Below are 22,961 nucleotides of genomic sequence, written 5' to 3' on the forward strand. Positions count from 1 at the left end.
GACTGTAGCTCCAGTTGCGGACTCTCCGGGCACGGACAGCAGCAGTAACTCCTAGTCGGGCGAGTATCTCTGCTCTTAGCCGAGGATAGTCCTTGACCTCTTGCTCACTGAGGTCATAGTAGGCCTTTTGAGGTTCCCCTGTTAAATAGGGAGCAATGACCTCTGCCCACTCAGGGGAGGGTAACTTTTCTCGCTCAGCCACACGCTCAAAGACAGTTAAATAGGCCTCAACATCGTCATCAGCAGTCATCTTTTGCAGCGCACGCTGCACAGCTCTTCTCACAGACAAAGTCTCTGGCGCGGCTGCTGCCACCAGCTGGGGATTAGCACCTGCAGACGCCTCTTGCTTCGCTATCAGGTGCTCAATAAGTCTCTGTTGTTGAGCCATCGCTTGTTCGTGGCGCAGATTAGCCTGCTCATGGCGCAGATTGGCGTCTGTCAGAGCCTGTTGTTGCTGTCGATTAGCCTGCTGGTGTGCAGCCAATGCCTGTTCATGGCGCAGGTTAGCAGCCTCCTGATCCTGCTTAGCGGCTGCCTGAGCCTGTTGTTGTGCGACCAACGCCTGTTGCTGTTGCAGACTCACTTGCATTAGCTGCTTCATCATTTCCTCCATGTTGCTTGACTGTTTTTGGAGTGAAGCAGCAGCCTTCACCCAGGACATACGCAGCTGTAGCCAAGTTGATGCACACCGTTGCCCCTAGCAACCGTTTTGCCCGCTCCGCAGCACCAATTGTAGGGATCTTCCCGGGGGATGGTGTGTTAGGACACAGTTCAGGCAGCAAACTTGGACTTAAAAACAGCTTTGGTGTTTATTTGTAGCATAAACGGTCCAGCAACGTAAATACAGCAACACCGTGCAGTGAGAATAAACAAAACAAAAAGTCCTGCCCGTCTGGGCGCTTACTAATACAACAGGTTACCTCTCTGTCACTTCACTTGGCAGGTAATATTGCAGGGTGTGCATAAGCCCCAGCTCCCAGCGAACACACCATGCAGGCTGTTCACTCCTGTCTGAGAGCCTCCCCTGCACACTGAGCTCACCTTTTGCCTTCTCAGGCTGATTGGGATCAGAGCTCACCTGATCCCAAAACCCATACTGGATCGAGGGGGAGGGAATGGCAGATCCCACTACCAACCTATCCACCATTCCAGTAAATCCAGGCCCGGTAAAAATAAATAATAACTCAGCAGCATAGCACTGCTGAGCAACAGATCCCTCCTGGACTTACCATCTCACACTACGCATCAGCCTAGGTGAGATGTACACCCCCTCGAACACATCTCCAGTGACATGTCCACAATATATATATATATATATATATATATATACCCCAGCAGTGTTATAGGTCAGGCCTGAATATGATGAGGATGTATATACCCCAGCAGTGATATAGGTCAGGATTAGGATGTATATACCCCCAGCAGTGTTACAGGTCAGGATTAGGATGTATATACCCCCAGCAGTGTTATAGGTCAGGGCTGTATATGATGAGGATGTATATACCCCCAGCAGTGACATAGGTCAGGGCTGTATATGATGAGGATGTATATACCCCAGCAGTGATATAGGTCAGGGCTGTATATGATGAGGATGTATATACCCCCATCAGTGTTATAGGTCAGGGCTGTATATGATGAGGATGTATATACCCCAGCAGTGATATAGGTCAGGGCTGTATATGATGAGGATGTATATACCCCAGCAGTGATATAGGTCAGGGCTGTATATGATGAGGATGTATATACCCCAGCAGTGATATAGGTCAGGGCTGTATATGATGAGGATGTATCAGGGGCGTAGCAAGGATTCATGGGGCCCCATAGCAAAAAAACTGTATGGGGCCCCATGAATCCTGTACGCGCCCCCCCCCCCCCCCCCCCCGGCAAACACAGACAATGACGCACATATACACACACAGGCACCATTAACATATATACAGATACGCCACTGACATACACACATATATACTCTGTATTGTGAATACACTAGTGCTGATGTATACACCATGAGTAGACTGTACACAGGGAAATCATCTCAGTGTAATAAGAAATACTCAACCAGAAATAAAAGAAAATGCAGCAGATATTAATAGTGGGTTCTTTTATTAGAGACCAGCAATAATAGAAGCTGCTGCAGAACATCTTTGGAAGCAAACCTGTCAATCACTTGAGACACTACTGACATACACCAACACACACACATATACACCAGTGCTGACATACACACACATATAGCCACAGATACATACACATACTAACATATACATATATACCCATAAATACATATATATATACACACACTGACATATACATATACCCACAGATACATATATACACACACTGACATATACATATATACCCACAGATACATATATACACACACTGACATATACATATACCCACAGATACATATATACACACACTGACATATACATATATACACACACTGACATATAAATATATACACAGATACATATATACACACACTGACATATACATATACCCACAGACACATACATACACTCACTGACACACATACACAGCACTTGCATATGATGAGGATGTATATACCCCAGCAGTGTTATAGGTCAGGGCTGCATATGATGAGGATGTATATACCCCAGCAGTGTTATAGGTCAGGGCTGTATATGATGAGGATGTATATACCCCAGCAGTGTTATAGGTCAGGGCTGTATATGATGAGGATGTATATACCCCAGCAGTGTTATAGGTCAGGCCTGAATATGATGAGGATGTATATACCCCAGCAGTGATATAGGTCAGGGCTGTATATGATGAGGATGTATATACCCCAGCAGTGATATAGGTCAGGGCTGTATATGATGAGGATGTATATACCCCAGCAGTGATATAGGTCAGGGCTGTATACACACTGACACACTGTAACGGATCTCAGTATTATCAGGACTACAGATGGTGGAGACAGCGTCCAGCTTCATCCATTGTGTTCTGCGCTGACGCCACCTGTCACATGACCGCCCTATAATCTCCTTCATATTAATCCTTATGGAAAACAAAAGAAATTTTAGCAGGAGATAATCTTAAGGTCCAAATACCTTCATATCTGTGCTGACAACTACCAGAATACTGTACATCCTATTCAGGTCACAGCTCCCTTTCCTCTTACAGATTCCTAACCTTCTGCTTCTCTTCACATAGCCATAAGGTTACATATAGAATGTTACATTACTGATCCTGTACTGATCCTGAGTTACATCCTGTAATTCTTTTTATTAGAAAAATATAAAACTTAACAAGTATAACAACATAAACATAAACGCGGCTCCATCGGCCAGAACAAAAACAAATACAAAGCTTTCTGCTTATAACAAAAACAACAAATCAATAAATTCCAAAATAATAATCATATTTTCTATCAGGAAATCATCCCTCACACCTGCCTCACCCGGCCAGTCCAGCTTCATAATAAAACACTACCCCCCCAACTTACCCTTACTACTACTATTACTACCCCACCACCACTACTACCTACCCCACACTCACACCCCACAGCACACAGAAATAATATAGTATAGACACTCTGTCTAGACCAAAACCAAAAAATCTACAACATGCTCTGAGCCATTCTCGGCTCTAACGCAACACAGTCCCAGTCTGGACACACACACACCATGCCCTGCAAACCCAACACACAAAGCCCCCCCCCCCTCACACACATACACATACACCCCAGCATAAGTCACCCACCAAGCCCCCCACTTCCAGATAAATAACTCCCATCCAACAACACACACATGCACTATACAACTTTAACAGTTATCTTTTTGAAAGTATCCCAAGAATACGAGGTCCGGCTGCCTTATAAGACACAAATACTGATAATGCAAATCATAATAATAATAATAATAATGCAAATCATAATAATAATAATGCAAATCAATAAATTACAGCAACCATATCACACATAAACCTATCTACTACACTAACTATAAGCCCCATTTCCCACACCCCAAATCTGGACATGAGTCTGGGTCCTTGAGTTCAGTTTTTGTCCCTCAGTGACCCATGCCAGAACCCCAATACCCATCCAGGGAACCCCTCCCCCATCACCCCACCCAACCTATCCTATACCCCAGAACTTATACAATATGAAGTATACACCATAACAATATCCCATAACACAAACACATTATGACATAACAGCAAGGCTCAAGTTCGGTAGCCTGTAAGCCCTTTACTGTTTACTACTTGTTAGAAAACAAAAAGCTAACGTGTCATGCACAGCCCCCCACCGGGATCGGAGAATGGCAGACCGGGTACCATAATAATTTATAACCTATCCCTGACTATACCCCCTACCCTCTCCCTACTACTATCCTTAAATATTAATCTAACCCTCCCACTCTCCCTACCTCTGTCCCTACCTACTCTGTCCCTAACCAGAATTTTGGTCCCTCACCCAGTGGGCTCAGTACCTAGGGCACAGCAAAGGAAAAACCCCTCCAGAGGAGAGAAGCCCTACTGGTACCCAGCCTGCCATACTCCAAAGACCTGATCTTCCCAAGGTCACCAGTGATGTTCCTACAGACCTCCACCTCGGAGAGGACTCTACGCTGTGTAGATACTAGACACCGTGCGTTCCACGTGTGGTACCTAACCACTAAGCTGACTAGAAATAACGTGCAGCGATCTCGGCCACCCAGGTTCCTGAATGTCCCATAAGCCCACTCCGGATAGGTGAGGCTGAGTAACTGACTCCAACCTATGGAGGCGCCCACCCTGGTGTAAACCCCTACATTGAAGGGACAATGAAGCAGGAAATGATCCATGCTCTCCAGCGTATTTCCACACTCCTCTCGGGGACACCCCCGATCATCGGAGCTCCTGCATTTCAAATTGTCCCTCACATATAGCTTCCCCTGGAAGCAGCGCCAGGCCAAGTCCCAAAACTTCTGGGGGATCCTCTTTGAGTTCAAAAGACTTAACCCAACCCTCAGATCCCGACCTGGGCAATCCCTGAGCGCCAGGGGCTTCTGGAAATGGGTCAACAGAACCCTTTGGTCAAGGAATTTCCTCGACTGAGTCCTGATCTCCCACATTCCCAGACCCCACCGACGTATCATCTTCAGAGTCGGGGTAGCGTAAGCCGGAAGATATCCATGGGGTGTACGAAGGTCCTTCACTCGCCCTCCTGTCTCCCATTCCTGGAAGAAAGGCCGAAACCATTCCCTGCAGGAGAGTACCCACGGAGGAGCCCTCTCTTTCCAGAGGTTTGCGATGTTAGCTTTCAAGAAGGTGTTCACTAAGAACACCACAGGGTTCACCATAGACAAACCCCCAAGTCTCCTCGTGCGGTACGTAACCTCTCTCTTGACCAGGTTCAGCCTATTCCCCCATAACAACTGGAAGAACAGGCTGTAGATCCTAGTATAGGAAGCCTCTGGCAAGATACATACACTGCCCAGATAGATGAACAAAGGGAGCAGGTACGATTTGATCAGGTGTACCCTTTCCCTTAAGGTTAAAGACCAACCTTTCCACTGGTCCACCTTCCGAGTGGCATCCAGGAGCCTACCATCCCAGTTTTTAGTGGGGTAATCACCCTGGCCAAATGTGATGCCCAATACTTTTGCTGACTCTTGGGGCTCTGGAAGGGTGTTCGGGAGATCAAACCTGGGTTCTCCCCCTCCCAGCCAGAGACTCTCACACTTATCCTGGTTGATCTTGGACCCGGACGCCTCCGAGTAGCGCTCCACTTCAGACATCACCATATCTGCCTCCCCTCTCGAGGATACAAAAACAGTGACATCATCAGCGTACGCCACCACTCTCAGGGTGGCTTCTGGTTCCTCCAGGCTCATCCCGACCCCTGCCAACGGTCCACAACCAACCCTCCTAAGGAAAGGGTCGATCGCGAACACATACAACAGTGGGCTCAAAGGACAGCCCTGGCGAACACCAGACCCAACCTCAAAAGAGCGGCCAGACCAACCGTTCACCAGCGGGAAACTCTCTGCCCCTGCATACAAGATCTTAAGCCAATTGACAAAAGTATCTGGTAGGCCATATCTCCGAAGAACAGACCAGAGGTACTCATGGTTCACCCGATCAAATGCTTTGGCCTGATCCAAGGACAGCAAGTACCCCTTCCAAAGACCCGCACTACTCCGCTCCACTGCCTCCCTGACACTAAGGACAGCACTTAAGGTGCTTCGGCCTGGAACAGAGCAGTGCTGAGCCTCCGAAAGGAGCCGGGGTGCAAACTTCACCAACCGATTAAACAGTATCTTGGCCAGAATCTTCCTGTCCGCATTGAGAAGAGCTATGGGCCTCCAATTCTCAATACGGCTCGAATCTTTTCCTTTTGAGAGAAGAATCAGGGCTGACCTCCTCATTGACCTCGGCAGAGTGCCCGAGGAAAGACACTCATTGAAGACCTCGGTCAAGAGGGGAACCAAGAGGTCCCTGAAGGTCTTATACCACTCAGATGTTAAGCCATCTGGACCTGGCGACTTCTTCAGGGCAAGCCCTTCAATCGCCAGTCTAACTTCCTCTTCCCTGATTTCTTCTGCCAAAACATCAAGAGAGGGGTCTACCCCTGGCTCAGGAATGGTTTCAGCCAGGAAACCCGACATCACATCTCGATCTAGATCCTTCCTCCCCAAGAGGTGTGAGTAAAAGGATCTGACGACCTCCAGGATCCCTGATCTGGACCGGTTCAGAGATCCCGTACTATCAACCAGTCCAGTCACGATCTTACTACTCACTGACATCTTACAGCTTCTGTAGGGGTCAGGCGAGCGGTACCTCCCGAAATCCCTCTCAAAAACTAAAGATGCGTGCCTATCATACTGACACCTCATGAGCAAGGCTTTCACTCTGGAGATCTCCCCTCTACTACCTCCAGTCGAGACGAGATGCTCGAGTTTCCTCCTCAGGCCCTGATACACACAATACCTATTCAGGGACCTGAGGCTTGAGAGCTGGCGGAAGAACCTCGCAACCCGCTTCTTGAATATCTCCCACCACTCTGACTTACTACTACATAGGCCCAGTAGAGGTACCTGACTCTGAAGAAAATCCTCAAAGGATTGTCTTACCTCTGCTTCTTCCAGGAGGGACGAATTCAGCCTCCAGTAGCCTCTACCCATCCGGGGGGTCTCTGAAACATTCAGGGAAAACAAAATTAGACAGTGGTCGGAGAACTCCACCTCAACCACGGACACTGCGGAAGAGACGGCTTCCTCCTTTAAATAAAACCTGTCTAATCTAGACCTGCAGCTACCTCGATGATAGGTGAAACCCGCGTGGCCCGAGGGTGTCCGGATGTGGGCAACCTCTAGGCGAGCTTCCCTAACTATACTAATCAGGGCCATGCTATCATAAGCCAGCTTGTCTTTGGCGCCTCTCCTGTCCTGAGACCTCGTGATAGTGTTGAAGTCTCCACCAAAGATCACTTGCCGACTCGTAAAAAGAAAGGGCTTAATCCTCATAAAAAGGCTTTTACGGTCCCACTTAGTTTGTGGGGCATAGATGTTAATGAGCCTGAGCTCTTGCCCCTTCATGAGGACATCCAAGATCAGGCACCTCCCCATTTCTAACTCAATAACCCGTCTGCATTCTACAGGAGCAGTAAAAAGGACCGCCACCCCACTATACGGCTCAGCCGCAAGAGACCAGTGTGAAGGTCCATGCCTCCACTCTCGCTTGGCTTTAACTAGCAAGGCTTGATTTGTCAACCTGGTCTCCTGCAAAAACAAAATGTCGGCGTTAATACGACCGAGAAAATCAAAGGCTGCAAATCTAGCCGTATCAGACTTAATGCTGGCACAGTTAATGGATGCCAGAGTCAATGGGGTGAGTGCCGCCATCATGAGTGATTGAGTTAAACAGCCTTACTTATTTACTTTTTCCCTTTCTTCTTACCCCCCTCCCCATCAGAGGATGACCCTTTAGACTTTTCTTTAATCCTTTTTAAGGATGTAGACAAATCCATCCCTGGATCCTCATCTCCAGACCCTGGGGCCACCTGACCTCCCGAGGAAACTGCCTCTGGAGAAGCAGGCTCGGCGCCCCCTGGAAGCTCCTCCACCTCCAACTCCGTACCCCCTTCTCCAAGGGTCTGGTACCTATTGGATAGAACGATCAGAGGGGGGTTAGTCGGGTCTTCCTTAGACACATGGCCCGTAACACCAGAGGAGGATTTAGAGGAAGCACCAGACTTCCCTTGACCCTGCCTCCTTTTGCCACACTTAGGTCTTTCATCTTGCCCTTTCCCACCATCCTCATCCAAACTTTCATATTGGGAGGAACTTGAGGAAATGGCCCTCTTGGCTTCTTCCTTACGAAGTCTCCTCATCTCTTCGCCTAACTCGGTATCCCCCAGAGCCTCAGCTGTTCTCTCTGAGCCAGCGCCAGGAGCAGGACCACTGACTACTCCTGCCACCAGGGAACTTCCAAGGTCCCTGCTCCTTCTGCGCTTCTCCTCTCGTTTGAGCTTAGAGGGGCTCTTGTTTTTCACCTTCTTCACTGGCCCTGGTGCCCCTTCTCCTTTGCTGGTTCCCTCCCCAGGTGAGGCAATCTCAAGGCTCTCCCCATCCTGGGCGGCCACAGCATTGGAAAATGAGCGGGGACACCGGCTAAACGGGTGACCAAGGTCACCACACAGGTTACAGCGAATCCGCCCACAGCTGGCAGCCAGATGACCCTCCGCACCGCACAATGCACAAATCAGTTTAGTACAATTTGCGCTAAAGTGGGTGGGATCACCACACCTGTGGCACAGCTTCGGCTGCCCCTGGTAAAAGACTTGGATTCTGTCGCGACCCAAGAAAGCAGCCGATGGTATGTGTGTGACAGTGTTCCCTGAACGTCGGAGACGGACGGAAAACGTCCAGGCCCCAGACCATATGCCATGCTCATCCAGATTTTTCTTGGGGACATCCGTCACTTCCCCAAACCTGCCTAGCCAGGTCATGATGTCATAGCAAGAAAGTGACTCGTTACGTGTCAGAACGGTCACTTTCTTGACAGAACTCTGACGGGATACCGCCTTTACAGCGAAATCCCGCCACATGGGCTCATCCTTCACCAACTCGTGATTAGACCAGAAGAGCTCAAGTCCCTCTGGCTTCACAAAGCTGATGTCGAATTCAGAGGTACCGTAGGGGTGGATCGGGGCAAAGATGTCATTCGCCCTGAATCTCATCTGGAAGAGAAGCTCCACCACCTTTGCCCTGGATGGGCACGCATCACTGCCTCTCCATACCAGACGGACCACATTCCTACGGCCAACCTCCTGCCCATTTGTAGGGAGGGACCAGGTTACCTCCCCATTTTGCTTTCGGAAAGCCCCAAGCCCATGTCTTTCTATATAGAAGTATAAACTGGAAAGGGGTCGGCACTCCGATCTCAGGTGGTGCCAGGGTAGGAAATCGGACATCAAAAAGGAAAATCCCGGCACTCGCCAAATTCTGCAAAGTGATTTATTGGTGCATGTACAGACAGGCGGATAAAGGACGCGTTTCGGCGTAAAGCCTTTCTCAACAAGCCAGTTGAGAAAGGCTTTACGCCGAAACGCGTCCTTTATCCGCCTGTCTGTACATGCACCAATAAATCACTTTGCAGAATTTGGCGAGTGCCGGGATTTTCCTTTTTGATTTTCTATATAGAAGGACAGGTCGACCTCCCGCCCCTCTACTTGGAGCGTTCTATCCCCTTTACGCAAAGCCTCCAGGAGGCGTCGTTGTAAGTTACCTTCCCCAGGGTTTAGAGATGAGGATCCCCTAGGACCCCCAGCAGTGACATTTGCATAGCTCCTGGAGTGAGCGGCCGCTGCTGGGGGGGGCAGCCGGACCACCCCCACTCCCCACAGCAACATTAGCAGAAATAATATTTACATTTACAGAATCAGAACCATCAGTAAACACATTAGAAGTGATCTCCTCCTGACTAGCTATACTGGACTGACCCGGGTGTAATCTGGCTGGTTTTAGTATATTTCTGCTGCTGCTGGCTGTCACGCTGGCATCCCTGGCATCCTTGGGCTCATGGGACTTTGCAGCAGTCCTCCCTTTGGGAATTTGGGAGGAAGCTACTTTGTCACCGTGTTTGCCCTCAGCCTCAGCCAATACCCCTGCTTCAATTTCTTTAACAGCCAGCAGCATTGCTAGGTTGGTATCATCCGCACTATTGTCAAGTCCCTGCTCCTGCTGTACCAGTCCGGTAGCTGCCGAGGTGTTTTCTTGTGAAACGCCAACAGTTTTTACTTTGTTTTTAGCTCCGCCCCCAACAGCCCCACCGCAGCGCTGCAACTGAGCAGGGACAGGCACCGCGGATGAAGCTTCTGAGAGTGTCGCACCAGACGCCTGGACACTCCCCCCTCCGCCTGCAGAGGAGCATCTCTCAGCACCAGACCCGCTATGGGAGCCGCCCGCTCCCTTGTCTCCACTGCTGCCCGGCCGCCCGAGCTCCACACCAGCCCTTGGTGCCTGGGCACTCCCCCCCTTGCCTGCAGAGGAGTGCCGTACACCACCAAAGCCCCCTGGTTGGAGGCATGCCACCTTGTCCGCAACCTTGTCCGGCCTTTCGGCCGTCCCTGCACTTGCACCAGCCTCACTACCTTGACAAGTGGGGCTGGCGCTCTCCGCCATCTTTACTGTTTTCTTCCCAGTGTTCTGGCCCCGCTCCACATTTGTAGAAGCAGGGACGGGCAGACCACCGGGGGCTGCTCCCTGAACTGACTTTGCAGTCGGCTCAGAGGGCACAAAAGGGACATAAACAAGATTTAGTTGCTGTGATGGTTTTCTTGGTTTTTTCTTCTTAGCAACTTTGTCTTCTCCCAAGTCGTCTCCAAAGCTGAAATTATCCAAGTGCACCGGTGACTCCATGCTGATAATTTGGGCCATCAGCGCACCTCCGCCATCCTCCTCCTCACCAGCACTTTCATCAGATGATGGTAACGCCACCTGTGCTGCAGGAATGCTGGCTTGGGACGTGTTCACACTCTGCACACTCTGTATTGGCTGTGATTCAGCTTCCACAGCTTCCCCACTTGCTGCCACAGAGACTTCAGCTGATTCAGCTTCCATGTCTTGCTCATCATCATCATCATCACCACTGCTCTCTTCATCCGCTGAGCAATCACTCTCATCCTCCTCTTTTTTTGGGGACTTCATTTTAGTAAACCTGTCCTCATTCAGTAGTTTTTCCCTGAAGACATCGCTGCCCTCCAGGATGGTCATCCTCTGCAGCTCCAGCTCTCTCACCTCCTGCTGCAGAGACCTCACCTTGGCTGTGAGTCCAGGTTTTTGCTTTTTTGGGGCTGAGCTGGCTCTGTGCTTAGCAAACTTCAGGTCTTCTCTTAGACCTTTCAGTCTCTTTCCCAGCTGCTCATACTCTGCAAGCTTTGCAGCTATCCTGGAGCCATAGGTGGCTGCAGACTCCCTGGGCCCCCTGAGACCCCACTGCTCCACCACCTGACTCTCCTGGGAGCCCCTCCGTGCAGCTGCACCTGCACCCCTTCTTGCGCTCACCTTGCTTGTAGGCTCTGTATCTGCATCACAAACCTTGCGGCTTCCACCCGTCGCTGGAAGGGCTGGGTCCACATTGCTGCGAACCCTACTAGATCTTCTTACCCCTCCAGCCGGAGCGCTGGCCGGTAGCTTACGCTCTACACCCCCCGCCGGCCTTGACCGGGAGGTGGAGGTCAGGGGATCCATGCTTAAGACTCTCCCAGGAAGCTGCCACCTTCCTGGGGAAGCAGGTGGTAAATCAGCCTCTCTCCTCCTGGAAGTCTGGATGTGTGGAGCTCAGGAGCAAACGCAGGCACACCCAGTAACCACACCCTCCAGAGCTGCACTCACTATTCTGCTGGTGAGGTCACTGTGTACATACATTACATTACTGATCCTGTATTATACTGCAGAGCTGCACTCACTATTCTGCTGGTGGGGTCACTGTGTACATACATTACATTACTGATCCTGAGTTACATCCTGTATTATAAACTCCAGAGCTGCACTCACTATTCTGCTGGTGGGGTCACTGTGTACATACATTACATTACTGATCCTGTATTATACCCCAGAGCTGCACTCACTATTCTGCTGGTGGGGTCACTGTGTACATACATTACATTACTGATCCTGAGTTACATCCTGTATTATAAACTCCAGAGCTGCACTCACTATTCTGCTGGTGAGGTCACTGTGTACATACATTACATTACTGATCCTGTATTATACCCCAGAGCTGCACTCACTATTCTGCTGGTGGGGTCACTATGTACATACATTACTGATCCTGAGTTACATCCTGTATTATACTCCAGAGCTGCACTCACTATTCTGCTGGTGGGGTCACTGTGTGCATACATTTCAATAGCTATTGTGTAGGGGTCCTCATACACAGCCCTATATGGGGTCGTGCAGGGATGCAGGCGAGTACCGATCAGCGAGATCAGCGCTCGTTTGCAGAGCCTTTAGAATGCACGATTAATCAGGCTGCATCCTTCCTGCGGCCATTTGAATACTGTATATTGATGCAATACATCCTCAGCTGAGGATCAGGCGTTTTCCCATTCCTCATCTGATCGCTGTCACTTGTACAAGAGCCGTTTACCGTGTAAAAGAGCCTTAAAGTCAATGGAAAAACGGATCGAAACAGATGCGCATGACTGCGGGGTATCTGGCGGCTGCGGGGTATCTGGCGGTGGCGGGGTATCTGATGGGTGTGGGGTATCTGGCGGTGGCGGGGTATCTGATGGCTGTGGGGTATCTGGTGGCTGCGAGGTATCTGGCGGTGGCAGGGTATCTGGCGGCTGCGGGGTATCTGGCGGCTCTGGGGTATCTGGCGGCTGCTTCTAGGTCATCTTCTGCATAGTTAAGTGGATTGATCTGAATCTCGAGGACTTTGTAGAGAACATTTAATTTCTCTTCCATACGACAACCTCATTATTCCAGATAGATAAGCGGATGGATAATTTAATTTCAGGGCACGTTACTGCAAGTAATGAGAAAATTTCCGCGGAGTGGGAGGGGCGAGCGCCTTGGCGCTGAATTCATCGTTCCTTGCGTTTTGATAGTCTTTACAGTTGGTGGATTGTTGGTGAGACATCTGAATATTTCGCAGTCATAGTATTATGTAGAAGAGATCCATCTCTGGATGTGACCACAGAAGTTGTGCCACTTATCCCGTTCGTCTCGCCACAGTCCTGTCTCTTACCGTAACATATCACTCTTCTATTATTCATGGGATTCGAATAGCGGTGTTCTTCTTCGAAAACTAAACAAATACTTAATCGCCACGCACAGAGCTAACCCCCCCCCCGCCAATATTTTATTTACCACATCGTATTTGGCCGACAGATTGCGGCGTGTATTATAAGTGAGAACTGCAACAAATGTCAATGTACGCCCGTCATATGACACTACGGATACAAATAACGGAGCCTGGATAATATATTGTATTAGGTGTCGGTACCATTGCTTCTCTTCTATGGGGCACAAGAGGGGAACTCATTGAAGCGACTAGAGTTAAGTTGTAATACCGCACACGACCCGAGGATAGGAGCAGCGCTGTTTTTGGAAGAAAGTAGCTGCCCTTTTCTAATCCTAGCTAACCACTTTTATCTACATCAAGTTAAGTCATCACTTTAAAAGGTTTTCAGCCTTAGAAAAACACAGCTGCTGTCATCCAAAAACAGCACCACCCCTGTCTTCAGGTTGTGAGTTGTATAACAACTCAGTTCTATTAACTTCACTGGAACTGAGCAGCAATACCGCACCCAAATTGAGGATGAGGCCCTGTTTTTTTTTAATCCTGGGCGACCCCTTTATCAGAAACTTTTGTAACTTTCTAATATGGTTTTTTTTTCAGTCACTATTCTCAAAAACTCTGCTTGCTGTCAGTGATTGGGTACATAACGGCTTACAGCCGGGACCTCAGACTGATACGCTGTAACAAACCACCAGCTAAGAAAAGGATCCATGCTGGACAACCCGTCTATCAGTCAGTATGTGAGAGCCCGGGAGCTGACAATCGTTGCCGTCAGACACTAAGGGGTTAACGCAGCTCGTTTCTATAATTAAAAACCTTAATTAATTTCCCCTCTATAATTTAAGGAATCTGTAATTAGAGATGTGGATGAGTCGCTCGCCGCCGCTGCCGTCTTTGAAGCTGGAGATGATGTTTGGCCCCGCGGACAGACGGAGGAGATAAAAGTCCCCGTCACCTTCCTGTGTAGATGGCGGTGAGGCGGCAGCTCCTGGATGGCGGCAGCGGTGGCGGTCAGGGCGCACATGCGGCTCACTGGCGGCCGGACACCGTGCCCGGCCTCTAACCACATCACATATTTCTCAGATTACAGTAAGATGGCTCCCGGGGGGACGATTGAGGCTTTATAGATCATCACATTAATCTGTAATGCGTCTCTATAATTCTCCTGGCGATATGGTTAACTCCGTCACTGCCAGGAAGTCGTCATTTACCCACCAATACCGTAATCTATAGCCAAGATTTCAAGGTTTATATCACTCACTTTCTGATATTGATAAAAAAAAATTATTTTCTATTTTTATAAAATTTTTTGTATATTATTATGGGGCAGCAATCAGATGCAATTTACTGCATTTAGAGACACGCTTTACAGCAGCCACAGGGACAATAGGAGCCTGCAGACTCAAGCTGACTGATTGACCTGTATGGCGAGTGCTGTGAGCATGCTCTGCTACCTGTGAACAATTAGGAAGGAAGCTGAGATCATGACCAGTAGACGTCTAAAGGAGAGTGTTGTGGTCATGCTTTGTGAAGTGTGCAGAGCTCATTGTGCAGAAAGGAGGAGGGAAGGAGCCGACAGGACCAAAAACTCTTCTCATTGTTCTGAGCGCTAGGCAGGGAAAAAGACAGAAAGATGCATTGGACGTCACCAGATCTGGCACAACGTCCATTGTTCTGTGCAGAGTAAATGAACTGAAAAGTTTTATGTTAAAAAGGTAACGAAAAGATGAAAAACCAGAGACTCCTTTGTCTCCCTCCAGACTCCTCTATCCTTTTCAGATTCCTCAGTTCCCCTCTAGACTCCTCTGTCCCCCTCCAGAGTCCATCTGCCCCCCCCCCCATTCCTCTGTTTGACTCCAGACCCGTCCTTTCTAGAACACCTTTTGCTGCTTACTTATGTTCCATGTAAACTTCTTATTCAGACTCCTCTGTATCCTTCAGTCTCCTCTAGCCCGCCTACAGACCCCTATGTCCCCTCCAGACTCCTCTGCCTCTTCCAGATTCCTCAGTGTCCCTCTAGAGCCCTCTGTCCCATCTCAAGACTTCTCTGTCCCTCTCCACCGTCCATGTGCTTCCCCAGACTCTCCTGTCTCCCTCTAGATTTTTAGCTTCCTCCCCCTAATTTCTCTGTTAGACTCCAGACTCGTCTTCTCTAGACCCTTCTCCCCTGCAGACACGTGTTCCATCTAGACTTCTCTGTTCTATTTCAAACCCATTTGTCTCCTCGAGACTTCTCTGTCCCTCCTCCAGACTCCTCTGTTCCTCCTCCAGGCTGATTTGTCTCCTCCAGACTCCTCTGTTCCTCCTCCAGGCTGATTTGTCTCCTCCAGACTCCTCTGTCCCTCCTCCAGACTCTTTTATCTCCCCCTCCAGACTCTTTTATCTCCTCCAGACTCCTCTGTCCCTGCTCTAGACTCTTTTATCTCCTCCAGACTCCTCTGTCCCTCCTCCAGACTCCTCTGTCCCTCCTCCACTCTTTTATCTCCTCCAGACTCCTCTGTCCCTCCTCCAGACTCCTCTGTCCCTCCTCCAGACTCTTTTATCTCCTCCAGACTCCTCTGTCCCTCCTCCAGACTCCTCTGTCCCTCCTCCAGACTCTTCTGTCCCTCCTCCAGACTCTTTTATCTCCTCCAGACTCCTCTGTCCCTCCTCCAGACTCTTCTGTCCATCCTCCAGACTCTTTTGTCTCCTCCAGACTCCTCTGTCCCTCCTCCAGGCTGATTTGTCTCCTCCAGACTCCTCTGTCCCTCCTCCAGACTCTTCTGTCCCTCCTCCAGGCTCTTTTATCTCCTCCAGACTCCTCTGTCCCTCCTCCAGACTCCTCTGTCCCTCCTCCAGACTCCTCTGTCCCTCCTCCAGAGTCTTTTGTCTCCTCCAGACTCCTCTGTCCCTCCTCCAGGCTGATTTGTCTCCTCCAGACTCATCGGACCCTCCTCCAGACTCTTCTGTCCCTCCTCCAGGCTCTTTTATCTCCTCCAGACTCCTCTGTCCCTCCTCCAGACTCCTCTGTCCCTCCTCCAGAGTCTTTTGTCTCCTCTAGACTCCTCCAGACTCTTCTGTCCCTCCTCCAGAGTCTTTTGTCTCCTCTAGACTCCTCTGTCCCTCCTCCAGACTCCTCTGTCCCTCCTCCAGAGTCTTTTGTCTCCTCTAGACTCCTCTGTCCCTCCTCCAGAGTCTTTTGTCTCCTCTAGACTCCTCTGTCCCTCCTCCAGAGTCTTTTGTCTCCTCTAGACTCCTCTGTCCCTCCTCCAGACTCCTCTGTCCCTCCTCCAGAGTCTTTTGTCTCCTCTAGACTCCTCTGTCCCTCCTCCAGAGTCTTTTGTCTCCTCTAGACTCCTCTGTCCCTCCTCCAGACTCCTCTGTCCCTCCTCCAGAGTCTTTTGTCTCCTCTAGACTCCTCTGTCCCTCCTCCAGAGTCTTATGTCTCCTCTAGACTCCTCTGTCCCTCCTCCAGACTCCTCTGTCCCTCCTCCAGAGTCTTTTGTCTCCTCTAGACTCATCTGTCCCTCCTGCTTACTTCAGACCACTGTGTACTCTGCAAACCCTTCTATCCCCTCCAAACTCTTCTGTCCCTTCCACACTCCTCAGTCTCCCACCATAAAAATCTGTTGCTTTCAGATTTCAGCCTCCGCCCCATCAAGACCCCAATGTACTTATCCCTCTGCCCTTCTAGACTGTTCTGTCCTCTCCAAACCCCTCTGGGCCTCCAGACAATTCTGCCAGTAGATTATATTCAAATAATTTATGTACTGGCAGCCGAAGCAGATCCTTGGAGGTGGGATTCAGATCCTCGGCGGCGGGCTGCAGATCATAGGGAGCAGGCTGTAGATCCTTGGGGATAGGCTTCAGATTCTTGGGGGTGGGCTGCAGATCATCGGGGGCAGGCTGCATATCCTCAGGGGGGGGGGGGGGGGCTTCACACCCTGACGGGGGGCCGGCTTCAGATCTTTGGGGGCGGGCTGCGGATCATCAGGAGCAGGCTTCAGAACCTTGGGGGCAGGCTTCACATCCTCGGGGCCAGGCTTCAGAACCTTGGGGGCAGGCTTCACATCCTCAGGGCCAGGCTTCAGAACCTTGGGGGCAGGCTTCACATCCTCGGGGCCAGGCTTCAGAACCTTGCGGGCAGGCTTCACATCCTCGGGGCCAGGCTTCACATCCTCGGGGCCAGGCTGCAGATCCTTGGGGGTGGGAGTCACATCCTGGGGGCCAGGCTTCACATCCTCGGGGCAAGGCTGCAGATCCATGGGGGTGGGCGTCACATCCTCGGGGCCAGGCGGCAGAACCTTGGGGGCAGGCTTCACATCCTCGGGGCCAGGCTTCAGATCCTCGGGGCCAGGCTGCAGATCCTTGGGGCCAGGCTGCAGATCCTTGGGGGTGGGAGTCACATCCTGGGGGCCAGGCTTCACATCCTCGGGGCCAGGCTGCAGATCCATGGGGGTGGGTGTCACATCCTGGGGGGCAGGCTTCAGAACCTTGGGGGCAGGCTTCACATCCTCGGGGCCAGGCTTCAGATCCTCGGGGCCAGGCTTCAGATCCTTGGGGCCAGGCTGCAGATCCTTGGGGGTGGGAGTCACATCCTGGAGGCCAGGCTTCACATCCTCGGGGCCAGGCTGCAGATCCATGGGGGTGGGCGTCACATCCTGGGGGGCAGGCTTCAGAACCTTGGGGGCAGGCTTCACATCCTCGGGGCCAGGCTTGACATCCTGGGGGCCAGGCTGCAGATCCTTGGGGCCAGGCTGCAGATCCTTGGGGGTGGGAGTCACATCCTGGGGGCCAGGCTTCACATCCTCGGGGCCAGGCTGCAGATCCATGGGGGTGGGTGTCACATCCTGGGGGGCAGGCTTCAGAACCTTGGGGGCAGGCTTCACATCCTCGGGGCCAGGCTTCACATCCTCGGGGCCAGGCTTCACATCCTTGGGGCCAGGCTGCAGATCCTTGGGGGTGGGAGTCACATCCTGGAGGCCAGGCTTCACATCCTCGGGGCCAGGCTGCAGATCCATGGGGGTGGGCGTCACATCCTGGGGGGCAGGCTGCAGAACCTTGGGGGCAGGCTTCACATCCTCGGGGCCAGGCTTCACATCCTCGGGGCCAGGCTGCAGATCCTTGGGGCCAGGCTGCAGATCCTTGGGGGTGGGAGTCACATCCTGGAGGCCAGGCTTCACATCCTCAGGGCCATGCTGCAGATCCTTGGGGCCAGGCTGCAGATCCTTGGGGGTGGGAGTCACATCCTGGAGGCCAGGCTTCACATCCTCGGGGCCAGGCTGCAGATCCATGGGGGTGGGTGTCACATCCTGGGGGGCAGGCTTCAGATCATTGGGAGCGGACTTCGCATCAATGGGGGCAAGACTGCAGATCCTTGGGGGTCAGCTTCACATCCTGGGGGCGGGCTTCCCATGATGTCACCCTCCCTGGAGGAGGCTCCAGTCTCTGCTTCTCTTTAGATACCACCACATGTATTAGATGCATGAAGGAGGCGGCCATATTGTGCATAGAGACTGGTGGTGGAGCACGCTCCCTGCTAGGTTCTCCTTACTATAACTGTAATATATGTGAAGCTGAGAATTTTTCTGTGTTTAGCTCCAGTGACATATCCACATGTGACTAATGTGACCACCTGCAGAGAGTTATATACACCTTAGTGTGGAAGTCGGTGGAAGGAGTGAGGCGCCCGCTGTGGATGCAGCTGCAACCTTTATAATCACCGCAGGTCACCGCCTGATACTGTGACCAGGATCATCACCGTCCTGTACTGTCTATCCCTCACTTATAGTCACTGTATGTAATGTAATGGGGAGAATACAGAATGTACCGCAACTGTATACAAGACCTTCTCATCATAATGGATTTATTCAGCAGAGAAAGGAGCGAGCGGCCCCCGAAATCTATTATTCTACTTGTGTTTATTTTCTACTGATTCTCCCTGTTCTAATAATAAAAGTATAAAAACTGGAGGATAGAAGAGAAGAATGAAGGAGAATACTAATATCCTCCTACAGGGAAGGTAGTATTATAGTAGTTATATTCCTGTATATAGGAGCAGTATTATAGTAGTTATATTCCTGTATATAGGAGCAGTATTATAGTAGTTATATTCCTGTATATAGGGGCAGTATTATAGTAGTTATATCCCTGTATATAGGGGCAGTATTATAGTAGTTATATCCCTGTATATAGGAGCAGTATTATAGTAGTTATATTCTTGTATATAGGGAGCAGTATTATAGTAGTTATATTCCTGTATATAGGGGGCAGTATTATAGTAGTATATTCCTGTATATAGGGGGCAGTATTATAGTAGTTATATTTCTGTATATAGGGGGCAGTATTATAGTAGTTATATTCCTGTATATAGGAGCAGTATTATAGTAGTTATATTCTTGTATATAGGAGGCAGTATTATAGTAGTTATATTCTTTTATATAGGAGCATTATTATAGTAGTTATATTCCTGTATATAGGAGCAGTAGTATAGTAGTTATATTCCTGTATATAGGAGCAGTATTATAGTAGTTATATTCCTGTATATAGGTGCAGTATTATAGTAGTTATATTCCTGTATATAGGAGCAGTATTGTAGCAGTTATATTCCTGTATATAGGAGCAGTATTATAGTAGTTATGTTCCTGTATATAGGAGCAGTATTATAGTAGTTATATTCTTGTATATAGGAGGCAGTATTATTGTAGTTATATTCCTGTATATAGGAGCAGTATTATAGTAGTTATATCCCTGTATATAGGGAGCAGTATTATAGTAGTTATATTCCTGTATATAGGAGCAGTATTATAGTAGTTATATTCCTGTATATAGGGGGCAGTATTATAGTAGTTATATTCTTGTATATAGGAGCAGTACTATAGTAGTTATATTCCTGTATATAGGAGCAGTATTATAGTAGTTATATTCTTGTATATAGGAGCAGTATTATAGTAGTTATATTCTTGTATATAGGAGCAGTATTATAGTAGTTATATTCTTGTATATAGGAGCAGTACTATAGTAGTTATATTCCTGTATATAGGAGCAGTATTATAGGAGTTATATTCCTGTATATAGGAGCAGTATTATAGTAGTTATATTCTTGTATATAGGAGCAGTATTATAGTAGTTGTGAATATAAATTATAACAAGGTGACTACTTCCCATCTCCTGCACATCAGATAGGAGTCATCCCCTCAATGCGGTATACAGTGTAAAAGAATTCATTCTCATGTAGTCTCTTCCATGTTCTGTTACCTCGTGTTTTCCCTGTATTAGTGTCAGCCTCATCTCTAGGGTGGGTTCACACTACGTATATTTCAGTCAGTATTGTGGTCCTCATATTGCAACCAAAACCAGGAGTGGATTAAAAACACAGAAAGGATCTGTTCACACAATGGTGAAATTGAGTGGATGGCCGCCATATAATGGCAAATATTTGCTGTTATTTTAAAACAACGTCTGTTATATTGAAATAATGGCCGTTATTTACTGTTATATGGCGGCCATCCACTCAATTTCAACATTGTGTGAACAGATCCTTTCTGTGTTTTCAATCCACTCCTGGTTTTGGTTGCAATATGAGGACCACAATACTGACTGAAATATACGTAGTGTGAACCCAGCCCTAGCCAGTATAATGGACACAATGCTCCAATCCCTTGGGACGTATGACTGATGATGTGGTTTCCAGGTGTTTTCCACCCATAACACTTAGGCGGCAATAAAACAGATGCAGATGACACCAAATTGCACCAGTGTTTTCCCAGATCCCATCGGGGAGGCTCGGTGCTGCGGCCCCATGACAGGCGGCTGCTCTGCTCCCATCTCCTCTGGTGTCTGGCCGTCACTTCTGGCTGCACTCCTAATGTTGTAGAACAATAACCTGAAGCGAGAAGATTCCCGTAAAGCTCATTAACGTGGCGCATAGGGACGATGATCATCATAGTCACAGCGATTACTGCGGAGATATCGCTGGGAAATAATCCTCCACATATGCACAACGGCCAATTACCGGCCAATGTGAATGGAGACCTTGCCCGGCCTGGTTACTCATCAGATCTCTTATTTGTACAAATTCAGAAAATTATTCGGAAAAACCTCAGGGGAGGAAATAATCTGTATATTATAGATAGTGAGGAAATCATTGATCGGCCCGGCACTGACACGTAACATCACTGTCCATGGTCCTGACCTTGCCGGGTGACAACTCACTGGATTACAGAGACTGCTGCTGTACAGAAGCCGCTTACACAACACCCATCCACATGTCTGCACTACTAGGTCAGTGTATAGATCCGGCAGAAGACAAATCACCGACCTTGTAACCGCAAGAGGCATTTATATATTATAGTGTAACCGAGCAATTATAGTGGGAAAGCCATAACTTATGTATATAGGAGCAGTGTTATAGTAGTTATATTCCTGTATATAGGAGCAGTATTATAGTAGTTATATTCCTGTATATAGGAGCAGTATTATAGTAGTTATATCCCTGTATATAGGAGCAGTATTATAGTAGTTATATTCCTGTATATAGGAGCAGTATTATAGTAGTTATATTCCTGTATATAGGAGCAGTATTATAAAAGTTATATTCTTGTATATAGGGGCAGTATTATAGTAGTTATATTCCTGTATATAGGAGCAATATTATAGTAGATATACGAACTGGAGAGAGTGGAACGGCTGCACATCCCATCTATGGCTGATACTAATGTCGCTAGGCCTATATTAAAAATCAACACCAGAGTGTCTGTATATGAATTGATCAAGCCATATTGCCCCGTGTACCACCGCGCAGGTCCTCTGGTCCACACGGGTCCCTACGCTAACTCCACACCGTGTCGTCCTGTGACATTGGGGTTGCAGGGCCGTTCCATGGCCTCCCTTCCCTGCATGTGCACGCTTTGCGGGGTTGGCGCTCGCTGACCGACACGGTGTGGAGTTAGCGTAAGGACCCGTGTGGACCAGAGGACCTGCGCGATGGTACACGGGGCAATATGGCTTGATCAATTCATATACAGACACTCTGGTGTTGATTTTTAATATAGGCCTAGCGGCATTAGTATCAGCCATAGATGGGATGTGCAGCCGTTCCATTCTCTCCAGTTCGTGTTTCACAGTTCTCCCTCTCTGAACAGCTCGCACTCCTTTATAAGACCCACATGACCAAAACTAGCAGGATATGTCTGTGCTCACATGTCTGGACCCTATGTCTTCCCCATTCTGTGAGAGCAGCAATGGTAAGTGTAATACCATATCCATACTTGTGTCGTTTGGGGGCAGCCTTCCCCGCCGGTGGTGCTGGCTGGGTTTTGGTGAGGCTTTTTGGGTCTGGTCCTGTGACATTGGGGTTGCAGGGCCGTTCCATGGCCTCCCTTCCCTGTACGTGCACGCTTTGCGGGGTTGGCGCTCGCTGACCGACACGGTGTGGAGTTAGCGTAAGGACCCGTGTGGACCAGAGGACCTGCGCGATGGTACACGGGGCAATATGGCTTGATCAATTCATATACAGACACTCTGGTGTTGATTTTTAATATAGGCCTAGCGGCATTAGTATCAGCCATAGATGGGATGTGCAGCCGTTCCACTCTCTCCAGTTCGTGTTTCACAGTTCTCCCTCTCTGAACAGCTAGCACTCCTTTATAAGACCCACATGACCAAAACTAGCAGGATATGTCTGTGCTCACATGTCTGGACCCTATGTCTTCCCCATTCTG

General features: G+C 49.2%; 1 protein-coding gene across 1 annotated transcript in view; it reads left to right on the plus strand.

The window, feature by feature from the left end:
- Nucleotides 1-22,961, plus strand: part of LOC138800643 (myosin-M heavy chain-like) — a 60,602-nt gene that overhangs the window by 23,541 nt on the left and 14,100 nt on the right. The window lies entirely within an intron of this gene.

This window comes from Dendropsophus ebraccatus, chromosome 9, assembly GCF_027789765.1.
Source record: "Dendropsophus ebraccatus isolate aDenEbr1 chromosome 9, aDenEbr1.pat, whole genome shotgun sequence".
NCBI lineage: Eukaryota > Metazoa > Chordata > Amphibia > Anura > Hylidae > Dendropsophus > Dendropsophus ebraccatus.